Raw genomic sequence first — 16,707 nt, 5'->3', positions numbered from 1 at the left:
TGGCTTAACCAACTGTGCCATGACACGTGCCTCAATTTTCTTTATTTTTTAAACATCCAGTCCCGTGGCTAGGCAAACTCTTATTTTGTCAATAATAATACACATTAATTAAGGCACAAAGATTAATAGTACATAGTTCATTTACAAAAGTGATGCAAGTGTTAACAAAAATGCATGCTCAAGAAAAAAAATAACCATACTGTACCACTTTCTAGCAGTTATTATTTGAAGTGTACATTTTTATTTAGTTATAATAATGGTGTCAATGCAATGCGGTATCTTGCTTTGCAATCAATTTATGTTTTATTAAAAAGTCCTTCCATGTTGTGACAGTCTCCTTAACCCATCTTTTTTTATAGCACTTTATACTAAATTATTTTTCATATTGTTTAGGAAGGTGTCACTTCCGGAAAGAATGGATCACAGTGAAGTTCTGATTATGAATTTTTGAACTAAAAATGGTTCCTAATAAGGATTACTCTTTGGAAAATGAAAGCTTTGGTGAGTGTATTAGACTTGTAGAAGAGTTAGAAAACAAGGGTGGAGAGGAAAAAGGATGTATTATCCTCCAACATTATGAACTACTCCCTGATCACACCCTACTCACAATTTTTCCTAGTTGCAAATCTGTCTACAGCAGCTGTTCTAGAGGAAAAGGGAAAATACCTTTGAAATATGACTTCCTTTAAATATCACACGTGATCTTTTGTGTTGCATGGCACATGTCTCCATGCAGTAAACCAACAGTCATGGTTTCCTGTACACATTGCAGCGATTAGGCCTTCCATTAGTAGGCAGACCCTGTGATTGTGGAAGTCAGGCGTGGAGAACAGTGATTAAGCAGTTGTTGCCACCAAAATTAGATGCAGTGACTTGATTCTGATTTGGCTGTAGCAATCACCAACAACTAATGTTTGCAATGAACTACTTGAATATTGTGGCTATTCAGCAGTGTTCTGATTACCTTCCTTCTGTGCTTGAGGTGCTTAATGTCATTCCGTGCCTTCCTTCAGTTGTATCTGGCTTTGATCAATGAGAAGGGAAGGAAAATGACATGTGACTCTTCAGGATGGAAGCATTAACCTGGGGAATATGGGATGAAAACTATATGCTCTGGAGCATACCCATTTAATGACCACTGGAAAATGTGGAATTTTAAGAAGTACTGAATAAGGCAGAACAAAATCTCATGAAAATAACAAGAGGGAAAATGGACTATTACAAATTCACATTTGTCTAGCTACACTCTACTTTGTAAAAAAAAGTCCTCAAAATTCTCTAGAAATTCTTGCAGCCAAAGCTGTGGCTACAGTGGACCACCTGCAATCTTCCCTTTTGCTCCAAGTCACCATGGCAATGGTAATGAGCAAAGCAGCAACTCTTTCAACAATGTACACCAGAGGCATTCCTGACACTGCACTTGGCTGTTGCCGAACCAGAGTGGAGATGTCCTATGCCAAGGGCCACGGTTCCCCAGAAGCCCTGACTGTTACAGTTGACATGAACATCCCCACACAGCCATGACAGCTTTTAGCACCAGTACAGCATTGCCCTGTACTCTCACAAGTTTCATTAGTTTCTCTTGTTGTTCTTATTTTTTAAGATTTATTTATTTTTATTGGAAAGTCAGATATACAGAGAGGAGGAGAGACAGAGGATCTTCCATCTGATGATTTATTCCCCAGTGACCACAACAGCCGGTGCTGCACTAATCCAAAGCCAGGAGCCAGGAACCTCGTCCAGGGTCCCAAGGCTTGGGGCCGTCCCTGACTGCTTTCCCAGGCCACAAGCAGGGAGCTGGATGGGAAGTGGAGCTGTTGGGATTAGAACCGGCGCCCCTATAGGATCCAGGAGTGTTCAAGGCGAGGACTCTAGCCGCCAGGCCACCATACTGGCGCTGTTTTTTTTTTTTCTTTTTTTTCAATAATTGTAATCTTTTTTGTCTTTGAATTCAAATATGAGGTCTTGGTGGTGAGATCAGAATGACAAGAGAGAGAGAGAAACTATACCCAAAGTCATCCTTGGCCTTGTCCTGGCTCTCAGTACTGGAAAAAAAAACAAGCAAATGCATCCCACAAAGGCCTCTTCCTTCTCCCTCCAGATGATGTCTCTGCCAGAGATCTCAGAACCTCTCCCACAGGGAGGCTGGATGGACCCGGTCAAACTATTCTTAGACACGAGTGTCTCAGGTGATCATTGTTTAGACCTCAGCTGGGCGTTGTCCCACAGATAGTTGAATCGAGTGCTATTTATTATTTTACGGACCAGTCTTTCGTTGACCAAAGGTTAAGGAGGCACTAAATTAAATAGAATTGGATTAGAGTGGATGCAGTGGTAATCTAAACCACTGTGGAATCCTACTGGGGAAAAAAACATTAGGAAAGGGGTGTCTTGTATCACAATGGAAATTGAGCACCTGCCATTTTACCTAAAGAATATTGTTCGGCTTTGTTTTTTTTCACATCATTGCTGTGCAAGCACATCCCAGCCCCTGTGAGACAGAGGGCTGATGGGCGTGGCCCAGACTGTCTGCTTTACATGCGTCTTTCACGTTGTTGGTTAGGGATAAAACTTGACTTTCACCCGACCATGTGGTTCCGAAAGGCCCATCTGACTTTATGTGAGGAGTGTTCTGTCCCCTTCTTCTTGCTCCTTTATGGATCACTGCCTCAGGGATGTGATGTGGGAACCCTACAGCCACTGTAGACGATCTGTGGGAGCCACATGACAGTGAAGCGAAAAGGTTCAAGTGACAAAAAGCTTACTGTGTGACACCACAAAGCCACATGGCTGACTTACACTGCTTGTTCCCAGGGTATTGACTAGGTGTGTGTCTCTTATCTAAGCTATGGTTATTTTTCACAGCAGAGAAGAATGTAAGCAAATAGAACTAGAAAACTGAGACGATAAAAATAAAAGGTACCAAATTGAAATAGAACTGCAAGTATCAGGGTTTTTGTTAGGGTAAACTAGACTTAAGATCAAACAAAAAGCTAAAAAAACATGTGTTGACCAAGTTCCGTCCATTCTGTATTCGTTCAAAACTAGAAGAAGTGTCCTGTCTCTTTAAAATATGTCTTCGTATACTATTTAGATTCACAAGCAAATTTCACTTCTTGAATTCAGACAAGCAAAATGACTTGTCTCATTTCTAAGAATTAAATTGAAGGATAAGCAAATTGAAGAAACTTCTCAGTCTTTTGCCTGTCTCCATTCTCATTCCTGCCCCCCCACTCCAGTGCCAGAAGTTAAAACAAAAATTGCCATAATTCTGACGGTTAATATTTCTTCAAATGCATATGGGTGAATGTTCTGCTCCCAGAAGATTGGTAGCCATAGGGTCTTCATGTCCCAGACCTGCAGACTCTGGAAGCAACTGCTTCTTAAGCGTGGTATTGGCTTCTGGGCTCCCTCATTCTGAATGCAGCAGCTTGTATAACATGGAAGAGCTGATTGATGGCACGTAACAAAAAGAGCAGTGGTGACAGAAGCCAAATCCTGTTAAAATAAGAAATCTAGACATATGAGGTGCCAGGATTAATCACCTTCAGTGACATAATGCCATCATTTGATATCTAGACATATTTTGTTATACTCTGCTGTTCTCAGCCAGTTACTTCTATCCCTCTTTATTTTTTCTATGATTTGCTCATTTGTATTTGAACAAATTGATATAGAGAGAAGGAGAGATAGAATTTCCACCATCTACTGGTTCATTCTCCAGATGTCCACAATGACCGGAGCTGAGCTGATCCAAAGCTGGGAGACTAGAGCCTCTTCTGGGTCTCTCAGGTGAGTGTAGGAACCCAAGGACATAAGCCTTCTTCTGATGCTTTCTGAGGCTTCTATCCCTCTTGAATGCAAATACAGAAACTGTCTCCAATCCACCTCCTCTGCAGTCCTCCTGAAAACTGACGGCGGAGGGAGGACAGGAAGCAGCTTTTGCATGTACACCTCTGCCCAAAACAAGAGGGGAGAATCCAAGCCAGAAACCCTGCGGTGCCTCACTGCTCATAACGTGATCCTCCAACCACAGGCTCATCCATCACCTGTGAACTTATTCAAGCTACGTGTCCCGGGCTCTGCCATGATGGCAAGTTCATGTTCTGCTCTCTGATGGGATTCCCAGGTGATTTCTAGTGACAACAGAATTTGAAAAGCATGACCCCAACACATCTCAAGTCTTTTAGCTAGAACTTGGAGACAGGGCCGTTTCTGTAGGGGAAGGGCAGATGGACATGAAACCCCGTGTTTCACAGGGAAATAGCGAAGCAGTGATGGCTGTTGGGTGGGCACGTTCCAAAATCCAGGAAGGTATGTTTCCGGGACAGGGTGGACATTTTCCCTGCAGTTCAGAGCTGCCCACTGTGACCAGGTTCACAGAGGCTGTGAGAGCTGCCTAGGCAATGAGGCACGTGCCTCGTTGGGAGTATTTTTAAGAGCAGGTTGAGGTTTTACCCATGTGATTCTGGAAACATTCCTTGTTTTCATAATGCTGAGCTTTAAGAGCATGATGGGACCCTGGGGAGGTCCCAGGGAACGCATTAAAGCCAGCCTAATTGGAGGGAAGGTAGACATGGTAAGATAACAGGGATCTTTTCAGTCCTGGTGGGTACAAAATCTTTTCCACTAGAATGGCTAGTAAAATCTAGCCCATGAAGATTTTTCTCTGCTAGGAGTTCATTTTCTGGCCTTGTTGGAGAAAGCTACTGAAAAGACTGTACACACTTGTGAAATAGCCTCTTAAAAAGATGTTAGTCCAAGCTTCAAAACGAGTACTGTGCTTTTCCGAAGCAGAACTGTCAATCAATGACAGCCTCTTGAAGGTTTCATAAAGTCAAATTATGACATGTGTTCAATGGTGCAAAGTAGTAAAACACAAAGGCAAAATGGTTCGTAGGAAAAAGTAATAAGGTGATCAAAGATGAGGAGCACACCTTCATCTTGGGGCAAGAGCCTGGTAAGCTCTAGCTTGAATCAAGCTTGGTTTGACTCCTGGTGGCTTTTACGACAACTTATGTGTGGGACTGTATCTGCACAGTGACTTAGAAGCTTTTGCAAGGACTAACCTTTCCTTTTGGTTAATAAAGAACAACAGTAAGTCTTGGGCTTCATTCACACTGTGTCTCAATCAATTACTTATTTCTTTTCACCCAGTGAGTCCAACTCACTATTGTCTTACAAGTCGGAGGTGATAGAACAAGTTGGGTACAACACCAGAAAACCACCTTAGAAGTTTTCTGTATGGAAATGGTTGTTTTGGACCAGCATTCAATATGTAAAACCACTTCCTGAGATACCAGCAGCTTTTCTTGGTGGATACCAGTTTGAGTTCTGGATGCCCCACTTCCAATCCAGCTCCCTGTTACTCTGCCTGGGAAGGCAGTGGAGCAGAGGTTAAGTCCTTAGGTCCCTGCACCCATGTGGGAGACCAGGAAGAAGTTCTCAGTGCTTGGCTTTGATTTGGCCCATACCTGGCTATTGTAGCCATTTGGGTGATGAACCAGCAGAGAGAAGATCTCTTTTCCTCATTTTCCTGTGTCTATAATAGTGTATTTCAAATAACTAAAATAAATTTGTGAAATGACCCAATTGACTTCAGAAATGCTACAGACACACCCAACAGTGAGTCCTGCATTGAACATGGAGCCGGTTCAGGGGCCAGGCTCAGGAGAACAGAGGGTCAGGGTGAGTTCCTCTGTGAGTACTTGGCACCTGGCAGGTGCACATGGTTCTCATCACAGTGGTAGAAGACCCCTCCTGAGAGGTGTTGGCAGATGGCCGCCCCATTCAGACAACTGTAACTTTCATTAAAAAGTCATGCCTTGGGTGCCAAAGCAAACTTATGAAAATTGTCCACTTTGAGGCAACCCAGTGAGACAAAACTGGAGAATGGCTGGAATCCCTGTTTACAGGGTTCCAGAAGAGCCAAGGAAATGTAGCCCTCTTTTATTGAAATTCAGGCTCATGTAAATGGAGAAACCACTGTAAGCCACATTTGTATTTTATACCTGGAGTCTGGACTGGGTTCAGTCTCCTCAGGCCCAAGAAAACAGGGGGGCTGAACAGAGACTGCAGGAACATGGGGAATTGGATCTTAAAGATTTGCCAATTATGTGGCAATTTGAGAGGGATCTGTTTATACTTTTGTAGTTAGTAGTCATCAAACTAAAAGTAAAGTAGTATTGTGAACAGAGGCAAAATTTAATTTGATTATTGTCAAACTGAAAACCTTAAGGAAAAAAAAATTTTTCCCTCCTGGGGGAAAATCCTGGTATTTGAATTTCAGTTTCTCATTCAATGTGGGTTCTATCCAGTCCAGTAAATCAGAATGTCACCACTTAATCTTGGCAAAGTTACCTGGTCATGAGGATGGAAGGTGCATGGAACCATCTGGGTGCCTCTGAGTCACAGGCTGTTCCTTGAACAGCACAAATGTGTCATCTGTTTTGTCATGGCTCGTCTTGAGCAATTGAAGTTGCAGTGGCTGTAAGAGGGATGGGCAAGGCACAGGGCTGGAGGTCAGGAAGCAGAATTCTCACAGCAGTGTCTATCCTGTAAGCGCATGTGTTTCCAGAAGTTCACGGAAGATACTGTGAGAGAAGTTGAGGCAGGGATAGGGTCTTCGAATGAGGTTTTGCTGATTCAGGATGGAAACAGAAATTATTTTTTTAGTTTTCAGTTTTAATTTATGTACTCTGTGTGTGTGTAGCATGTATGCATATATTTTGCTTTCAAGAAAATAATAACAGTAGAAGAGTCAGAAAGACCATATTTCTGTTGGCTCTGCTTTAAGTTGGGTGGATAATTTTTCCCCTCTGGACTGCACTTCTATGCCTCTTTTCTAAAACAAAGTAGGATAGAATTTAGACTCCTGCAAAAAGAACCAACATTTCTTAAAGCAGTGACTCTGCAATTACAGAAATAAAATTTTCCATTCCCAGTCTGGTGTTGATGGACTGATACACGGCTAATGATAACAACGTGAAGTATAAGAAATATCTTGTTACCCCCAAAATTAACAATTCAGTGGCTGTGTATTAAGCTGCTGTTGGAGAGGATGCAAGGATAAGCGCTCAGGGAGGAGCAGGAAGGTGCTGGAGTTAGAAGCCAGGCACAGGCAGGGAAGCTGGGAAAAAGCCAGAGGACAGAACACATCAGGCCTGGGCAAGATAGAAACTAGCCAAGTTCATCTGGCTGAGATGATCACTTTACAGGAGCCTCTCTCAGATTCTTGCTTGGTCTGGGTGCAGACCCTGGGATAACTGTTCTTGAGCACGCAGCTGAACTATCTCTCTGGTTCCCTGTAACTCACTCTGGTCCCACATCTAAGCCCACCCCTGTCCATGCATCAGATAGCCTCTAGCTTTATTCCTGCCCACTCACTCCAGTGCAGCTTTCATGGTGTAAAACTTGGCCTCCATCCTCTGCCATTGCAAGTTACTTGATGGACTTTTGCTTTGCAGAAGTGACATTCCTTGGTCATACCAGACTCAATGCAGCAGCTAAGCTGCTTGGAGCAGGTGACATTAAAAAGAGCATGTTAAATGTAAAACGAGCAGGCAGGGCCCATGTTTGTTTCAAAGGTGTTTTTGCTTCTTCCGGTAGAAATTTGAATGGCTACTCAGCATCTCTGTGCCTGCAGGTTCATTTGTTATGGGCCCCTCTGCTTAGGCTCCAGGTGCCTGGATGGGCTGCTGATTCAGTCTCTTCTAGAAAGCACACATTCTTACTCACAGCTCACTCTGCACATAGGCATCCTGAACACAAGCTCAGCCTTGGCCTTGCTCATGTCCTGGACTGGATCATGCTGTTCATGGAGAGCTGAGTTGTGTGTTTCTGGGAGCTTCGCAGCATCCATGGCCTCAGCCCACTGTTGGCAATTTCCATACACTGTTGGTGATGGTCACAGTCTCTCTGGACAATGCCAGATGTCTCTGGGGGACAGAGTCGGCATCTCCAGCTGGGAATCACTAACCTGGAGGGTAATGTCCCTATCATGTTTCATTTGGGGCTCTTGGAGGCTGTTGGAGGCCAGGTGGGAACAGGATTTCTAAAGGACAAATGTTTCTAGAAGACTGTGGTACAAGGTCACTGTTATTGGCTACCAACGTGCTCTCTGGAACCAAAGGGAGCACACAGTGATTCTTACAATCAACTGTGTTTATGAAACTGAATTCCACTTGGGTAAGAGATGTGCTGATGTGGACAAAGCAGAGAACAGCACAGCAGGTCCTGGCGGTAAACCGAACCAAACCAGAGCAGTTGGGGAGAGATGACGCGTGTTCACAAAAGTAGCCGCATGGCTCCGTGCCAAATTCCGAAGCAACGTTTCCACGAAGGCCACTGGCTGGAGACGCTGTGTGATGCTCTACCTCTCGAGGATTTTGACCAGCACAAAGTAAATAAAGAAAGATGGATTTGGAAAAGCAAATGTTTTGTTTTGGCGTCTGGACACTGTTGTCCTTGTCTGGCATTCCCATGCACTCTCAAGCTACTCTCGCCAGGCTGCCAGCAGGGGTGAGCGGGACGTGGGATTGCCTCCCCAAGAGTCGGCTGAAGGCTTCCACAGGCCAAGCAATGGCTTCACAAAGAAAGTAAACTTCATCTCCCTGAGACTGACTGTCCCTTTGGTAAGAATGCTCTCATGGCTCTAACAAAGTTCCTGGCCTAGCAAAGATCCGCAGGAGATCGGAAGAAACAGGCAAATGGCCTGGCACGAGAGTTGGCACAAAATGAGAAGAGCCTCCCCTGTTTCTGACCTTCTTGGCCAGCTGTCATTCCCTCTGTCATGCCCTCGGAGTGGCGACCTGCAGTGCTGCTGGGACTCTGGCCTCTTTCCCTCTTGGATAGATTGTATTCAGGACATCAGATCTCCAGTGCAATCTGAGGAGTTGGTATTTTTTTCCCCTAGAGTTGAGAATTTCTAGTGGATGGTAGGGTAACAGTATTTCATGTACCAAAGTCACTGTAGGCTGGAGAAACAGGAAAACCCTTGCGTGAGCTGATGGGTAGGAAGTTGACGATGTTCACGAGGAGGGTTAGGAATGCAGAGGCGGGGGAGCTATGAGAAAACGAACAGAGAGTGGATGTTTGCAGCAGCAGGTGAAGATGCTCCCTGGATGTCCACATCCCACACCACGGTGCTTGGGTCTGAGTCCCAGCTCTGCCTCCTGGCTCCAGCTTGCTGCTAATGCTCACTGCAAGAGGCAGCGGCTGAAGTGCTCAGGTGGATTCCTGCTCCCCTCGTGGGAGGCCTGGACCAAGTTCCAGGCTTAGTGGTCGTGAATGTTTGGACAATGAAAACAGGATGGGTATTCTCTACATTGTCTGTCTCTCTCTGCTTTTTAGATACGTTTTGCTTGCCTGTTAATTAAAATGAAAGAGATGGGAGGTGGGGTGGGGTGGATAGAATCAATGGCTTAGCCCATTGTCCTACAGGTAGAGGGAGGGGACCACAGATCACTTTGAAGACAGAGCAAATTTGAGTGCGTTTGAAAGTTAAGAGATGGTGAACTAGGAGAAAGTTAAGATGCTGGAGAGCAGAGGCTAACCAGGGAAACAAATTGCCAGAGAGAAGAAACATCCCGCCCTCAAAGGCTGGTGGGAAGGAGGAGGATGAGAAGAAATTCTGTGTAGTTTACTGTGTCCGATTAAGAAGTTGAGAGGGCCCCTTCATAAAATGTACACAAAAAAGCAAAATGTTAGACTGTTATCAGCCATGAACACTCTAATCTAAACCAGCTTTAGAAATCTTTGGGTCATAAACTGTGGCTAAGTATTTATTAAATATTTAGTGTTCACATGCCATAAGGTTTGGAGCTTGTGCCAAATCTCTTAAAAGAGAGGAAAAAATATTTTCAAGTGTTTATATTCTATGAAATAGAAAACTGCCGCTCAGTGCCAATCTGGCCTTAACATCTTGTGACTTTTAGTCATCTTCCACAAAGCTCTTCATTAGTGTCTCCTGCAACAACAGCAAAAGCTGTGCGCCCAGGTGAGTGGGCTCAGGGGTCTGAGTTCTCATCATCCACAAGTGCAGGGTTTGGTCCCAATTCAGGGGTGTTGGGAAAAGAGGCGGAGGCTCTGGGTGGGAGCTGCCAGGGTGGCGTGGGGAGCCAGAACTGTGATGAGTTGTGCGGACTTACAGTGGACAATTAAAATCCAGAGTCTCTAGTCATTGGAGCAGGAGGATTTACTATAGTATATGCAAAATGTATGTGTGTTTTTTTTAATTATTGGAAAACACAATAAAATACTGCAGAAACAGCTCTGGTCCTGAGAGATGGAAATAAATCCTTTAGTCTCTCTAGCAATGTTTGTAGAACAAAGACGAAGCAGGGTAGGGGGTGTTTTTACGGCAATGTTTCTAATTGGACTCAATTTAAACTGAGTGCCATGTTACAGAAACTTAATGTCCTTTTCTTAGAATCCTTCCCAGTTTCCAAAAGCCAGTCCAATAGTGTCTTTTGCCTGAAAACTGTTGGCTGGACTAGATGCTGTTTTGCAATCTGTTTTAGTGGCAAGAATTCTGTCTTTATTGTGCAAGCACCCAAATGCATAGAAAATATGATACAGGGGACTATTTGCTGTGCCTGTTAGCTTGAGAAATTTCAGTAGTGTGACTGTGGTTACCAAGCAGCCACTGGGTCGCTTGTTGTGTATCTTAACTTGACCGGAGATCTTCTGAACCATAACTGTCCGCTCTTTGGCTGCATGTCCCTCTGTGTGCACGCCGCATGGCAGAGGGAGGCCGTGAAAGAGGAGGTTAGGAGTGGCATCATCTTAGAGGCTATGCTGTGTTGTAGCACACCAAAAAGACTGCATCTATAAGCAGATACAAAGAGTATTGGTGGTATTATAGTTCCATGTTGGGGGCAGAAGGATTAAAAAAAAGAAGAAGAAGAAAGCCTGCAAAGTCTTGGCAGGGGTGGGACCAATAGTGAAAAGCAAGGTTGAAAAGCTTTGTTCCAAGGGCAAGGAGTTTTCCAGGCTATGACATCTGTTGGGTAGCATTCTACTACACCAGTAGTTCCTTCTAAAACTTTGTAAAAATCTATCTATCTATCTATCTATCTATCTATCTATCTATCTATCTATCTAGTAGAGAGATACAGAGACACATTCCAAATGGTTGCAGCAGCCAGGGCTGGGCAGGCCAAAACCAGGAGCCAACATCATCACCTTGACCTACCATGTGGCTAGCAGGGGCAAGGAGGTTGACCAGGAACAGAGCAACCAGGACTCCAACCAGTGCTCTAATGTGGGATGCCAGCATCAGAAGTGTGGATTAACCCACTGCAACACAATGCCAGCCCCTCTAAGTTTTAGAAGTTCATATTTAAAGTGTGCCTCCTCTTCCTTTCTGATTCACCATGGGACATGCTTGCGATATTTTGAATTTACACATTTCAAATTCAGTAGTCTTTTAAACTCAGTTGATGTCCAAGTTGATCTTGTACATAAGACATATGTGAAAAACCCAATCGTCTCCTTCAGGACCAGGATGCTTTGATGGAAGTGTGGCTCCAGGGTGGTACAGGAGACAGTAGGAGAAGAGCCAGTGGCACCAGAAAGACCTTCAGCCCATCTCAGATGAGCTGTGGTTTCCTCTGGTCGCGTCTCCTTTCCTCCTTGGCCACAGTGCGATCTCTTGTAGATTGTGTAGGATTTGGGATCTTGTGACCTGAGATCAGGGGAGTTGGCCCCTGCTGTTTCTGAGATGGGCAATAGGAACGAGGTCAGCACTGACTGTAGAAAACAAAAGGCGCCAGCAGACTTTTGTCAGACTTCACAAACTTCCTGTTTGGATTCCTGCTGCCATGAATACAAAACAACAAACATTGTACACAGAATGTAGCCCATACCTCGTTTAAATCATCTAGGAAGAGTTGTCGGTAGCCAGGGGAGTCAGGTCTGAGCTGTGCCTCCACAAAGAAACAGGAGGGTGGCCAGACACACTGTGATTTCTCCCTACCTGGAGAGGCCCAGGGCTTACGCAGGCGTAGCAGCACACAGGAAAACCATTTCAGAATTCCTTGCGGTGGGGCGGCTGCTGCCACGGGGTCAGATCTGGCTGGTGAGTGAAGGCTGGCGTCTTCCCACGGGGACACCAGCATGATTGGCGTCACATGACTTGAAATGACCGACTGTTCTTTGGAGGTGAGAAAAGCTGATGCAACAGCAGATCGAGGAGCGGGTGTCAGCGCTTTTGATGCAGGGTGGAGCTGAGAGTCTGGAGGCGAAACAGAAGGAAGAACACGGTTAGCTTGAAGTTCACACTGCTCACGAGTTGCCCACTCAACAGATGGGAGTGGTTTAGCAGTGGCCATAAATCAAGGGCTTTCCCCGCTCATGTTATAAATAGGGGTGGGTAAATATTGTGAATTCATCAGCTTGAAAGTGATTTTCAGATGTTTGGGGTCCAAACAGAGCTCACTGTGGCAAGCACATTCTCTTTTGGTTATTTTTTTCGACTGTATGTGATTTAAGGGGAAAAGAAGCCATATGTTTCTATTTGGTTTACAGTTAAGACATCAAAAGGTTGTGTGTTGTAAGAGCTGTTTGATGTCCAAAAGCTTCCTTCATACACACACACACTCACACACAAAGTTTTGATGCTTTTAGGGGAGGGGGATGGGGAGATAGAATGGAATGAGAATGTAGCTGGGAAGGTCGGGGGGTGGGGAGTGGGGCGGGTAGGGAAAAAGAGTGAGAGAGAGAGAGAGAGAGAGAGAGAGAGAGAGAGAGAGAGAGAGAGAGAGAGAGAGAATGCAGCTGGGAAGATCTGTAGCCAAGATGAACGTAAGGCTGAAAATGCCATCCCATGAAGTGCAAGCGAGTTCCGAATCGGGTAGGGAGCAACGCTGTGTCTCCTGCCGGTTTCAAGGGCCGTGCTGATGCGTGCAGAAAAGCAGCTGGCAGTGCGGCAAATGCCCTGGAAGGACTGGCCAGGCACGCACCACAGGCTCCCAGCTGACAACGCATGAATGCCCTCCTGGCCACTGGCTGACAACTGCCATGCCTCTCAGGCCTGCTTGGAGTGGTCACTGTGTGTCAGGAGAAAGGATGCCTTTACCCCAGTTCTCGCGATGGTTTCCAGTTTTGTCCTTCTGTCTTGGGTCAGCATTTCCTGCCTGTCCCACTGTCTGGGCCAAATAGCCAGTGATTGGACTGAATAGTGTGTGTGTGTGTGTGTGTGTGTGTGTTTACTGATTGGGCATTTTCCTTAGAGAAATGTCTCAGCTCATAGTTGAGCCAGTAAAGTGTGCAATTTGTGTAAAATTGTTAACGTGCTAAGGTAAAATCAAATGTCCCTTCCCTCATCTGGGACTTAGTTGCTGACGTCGTAGCAGTTCCGGCACCTTTGACATTCATTACCATTTTCATGTGGTATCTTAGGTGTGGTTCCAGGAGAAAAACCTGTGAGTTAGAACTATTTTATGTGCTAGTACCAGTAGGGTTGCAAAACGGATTCTCTGTAGAGGACACTTGTGCGGGAACTTCTTTGTCCACAGGGTCCTCTCCCCGTGTGGGTGTGAGGTCTCAGGCTCAGCTGCTTCTGTTAGCTCAGTTTCTGTTAGGTGAGAGGCAGGGTTCGGGAATATTAGTGTTGAGGTTTTTTGTTTGTTTGTTTGTTTTGCTGCTAACGAATAGTTAATAAAATGTTTCTGATTCTTGCCACTGCTAGCCACTGCTAACATTTGAAACACGTCATTCCAGTTAGATATGTGCATTAAAATGCGCGTGCACACACACACACACACACTTGCAGAGTTGAATGAAACCATAGTGTTGATTTTAATTTGCGCCTTCACTCTGTCCTTTACCAAGCTGCTGTGAGTTTTTCCCAATGTTGATCAGCTCCTTTGCCTACCCAACTTTAATGCTTGCAGGTCATTTCGCCATGAGATTATTGCCACAGTTAATTAACATCTCAAAGTATTGCTGAATAGGAAACTTTAAAAAGTCATTATTTCAAATAATATTCAATGCTCTTCTCAGGTTTTAAAATATTTTCTGTACCTCAGTACATGTTGGATAGATGAATTTAGCATAGCCTCTGTTTATCTAGAAGTTTTGTGCATTTTAGACCAAAGTACAGAGCCAAGAAAAGTAGCTGTCTCCCTGATTTAGAAGGGTCCACGCTCTGGGACCAGTGTTGTGGCGTGGTGGGTTCAGTCGCCACCTGCAATGCTGTCCTCCCATATGCACACTGATTCAAGTCCCAGCTGCTCCATTTCCAATCCAGATCTCTGCTAATGCTCTGGGAAAGAGCAGAAGCAGCCCCCCAAAGAAGCTCCGTACCCCTGCCTTTGGTCTGGCCCAGCCCCGGCTATTGTGGCCATCTGGGGAGTGTTTCGGTGTAATTGGTACATTAATGTCCCTGGATAACAGGAGCAAAAAGATAATCAGTAAGCCTTAGTGCTGCTGCTCCCCTAACACCTAACTGTATTTTCCTAGCATTTCCACACTACAGAGCTTGGGATTTGACTCCCGTCTGCTGCTCTGCTCAGAGGCACTATGTGGGAGTGCAGCTCCAGGAGACACCTTCCACCTTCTTTTGCTGAGTGCCTTCCCCCTTTGTTTTGAACTTTTCCAGTTGGTGACTACAGAGTTCTCTCTCCCATCCCTTTTGTTGACAGGTTGCTGGGATACCTCCAGGCGCCCTGGGCTGTGGTTCCTGTTAGCAGGCTGCCTCCCATACTAATAGGGACTCCAGCAGGGGGATGTGACTGTCACAGCTCCCAGCTCTTCTGCAACTCTAGCCCCTTCCCGGAATACCCACATGGCCTTGGCAGTCTGGGACAGAAGCCAAACTGGAAAGGTACAAAGGTTCAAGGTAAGACTTCTCAGAAAGTGTTTTCTGTGTTGTCTGCCAGCCGCTGAAGCTCAAAGCCTTAGTTTCAACTAATGATGACTGTTCGATTCAGATATTCTTGGTCTTTTCCACCTCCTTGCTTTAAAAAAATAATCCAAAAGTCTAATTCGTCCTCAGGTTAAAACTTTCTATTTCTAAATAAAATATCATTTTTCTTTGTTGTGTGATGCTGCCAATGGCAGGTGAACTATGAAGTCAGTTTTCTCATGGATTACGTGTTTATGATTCAGATTATCCACAAAAGGAAAATATAATAAAAGTCGTAGCTGCTCAGTTAATGTGGATGGGGTGTTGCTGTTGTTATTATAAAGTGAGATATAATCTGGCTGGTGAGAGATGTTACCAATCTTGAGTTCTTAAGTTCCTAAAATTAGTAAGTTTCACAAACGAATGCAGTTCTATACATCTTGTTTGCATCAATACCTAGGATGTTTCCATCGACCTGGGAGTTTTATCTGTGCTGCTCAGCTTTCCACCACAGGTGGCCACTGTCCTCATGCACGGTCACCAAACATGAACAGATGAGCAGTGGAGAGTGAAGAGATTAACCTGTAGGAACAGAATCATACTACAGCTGCTCTTGGGCCCAACTCCTCTGGCTCAATAGAAGATTTTAAGGTGGTTGAGATATGTATCTGTAGTTTTCAAAAAAGATTTATTTATTTTTATTGCAAAGTCAGATATATACAGAGAGGAGGAAAAATAGAGAGGAAGATCTTCTGTCTGATGATTCACTCCTCAAGTGACGGCAATGGCCGGTGCTGCACCAATTCGAAGCCAGGAGCCAGGAACTTCTTCAGGTCTCCCACACAGGTGCAGGGTCCCAAAGCTTTGGGCCCTCCTCCACTGCTTTCCCAGGCCACAAGCAGGGAGCTGGATGGGAGGCAGAGCAGCCGGGATTAGAACCAGTGTCCATATGAGATGCCAGTGCGTTCAAGGCGAGGACTTTAGCCGCTAGGCCATGCCGCCGGGCCCATCGGTAGTTTTTAATTTTGTCTTGTGAAACCGTATTGTGCAAGAACACATGCTCCAAAAAAGTTCATAAAAATAAAGCAAAGAACAAACCCAGTATTACTTTGTTGCAGAAGTTGAAATCTATGCGTAGTTTTTTGTAATATGTACTTTCCACAAACTTTTTGAAGACCCCACATTTACATGAAAATAAGCTTACCTCTGAACTCCATTTTTCCAGGAACTTTTGAAGTTATTTCATCGTGTGTGAGTATGGCATAGTTTTCTGGTCAATTTGTTGATACATATTTGATTTTAGTTTTGTTGTTGTTTTTACCACTGTGAGTAAAATGAGCTCAAGTACAGTCTTTTGGCAGAAGCATTTTTCATTGCTCTTTATAATTGTTTAGACCCATCATCCCATTGGGTAAGCGTGAATTTCCCTTTGTGGGAAAGCTAGCAAGCAGTTGTGCAGAACAATGGTAGCACCCACATTCCCCTCGGTTATCGGGGAGAGCTCTACTTTCCCCACAGACTTGTTAACACCTGTGTTGGCGTCTTTCGTCTCAGCCATTCTAATTGTATATTTGGATTCTCTGTGGTGTTTATTTTCATTTTTTGATGGTTGACCATGAATAGTTAGCACCAATATTATTTCACAACCTTATTGCCTATGCTATAAATAATAGATTTAATTGTCCTCTTTCATGTCTATTCATGTGTGTATATACATCTGAGTTTTATTTAGATGTGTGTTTATATGTAATTCTTACACACACACATATCTATATACATGTTCCTTCTCGGATAGAGCTCCTATACACACATTTCCAATCTGTGACTCTTCCTTTGATTTCCCTTTTTTAACATTCGTT

At 44.5% G+C, this 16,707-nt stretch overlaps 1 protein-coding gene and 1 long non-coding RNA gene across 3 annotated transcripts in view; both read left to right on the top strand.

Annotated features, from left to right (window-relative positions):
- Positions 1 to 14,758, top strand: part of LOC131482608 (uncharacterized) — a 75,165-nt gene extending 60,407 nt beyond the window's left edge. The window contains exon 5 of the long non-coding RNA XR_009247157.1: positions 14,646 to 14,758. This is a non-coding gene — a long non-coding RNA (uncharacterized LOC131482608). The remainder of the gene's footprint in view (positions 1 to 14,645) is intronic.
- A 4-nt stretch (positions 14,759 to 14,762) lies between these two features.
- ZNF475 (zinc finger protein 475) overlaps positions 14,763 to 16,707 on the top strand; it is a 50,296-nt gene continuing 48,351 nt past the window's right edge. For both annotated transcript variants that reach the window (XM_058677381.1, XM_004586602.2), the window contains exon 1: positions 14,763 to 14,842. The gene's annotated coding sequence lies outside the window, so the exon portion shown is untranslated. The remainder of the gene's footprint in view (positions 14,843 to 16,707) is intronic.

This window comes from Ochotona princeps, chromosome 19, assembly GCF_030435755.1.
Source record: "Ochotona princeps isolate mOchPri1 chromosome 19, mOchPri1.hap1, whole genome shotgun sequence".
Classification (NCBI taxonomy): Eukaryota; Metazoa; Chordata; class Mammalia; order Lagomorpha; family Ochotonidae; genus Ochotona; species Ochotona princeps.
The sequence above is the reverse complement of the archived record's forward strand: the minus strand, read 5'-3'. Positions and strand labels throughout refer to the sequence as shown.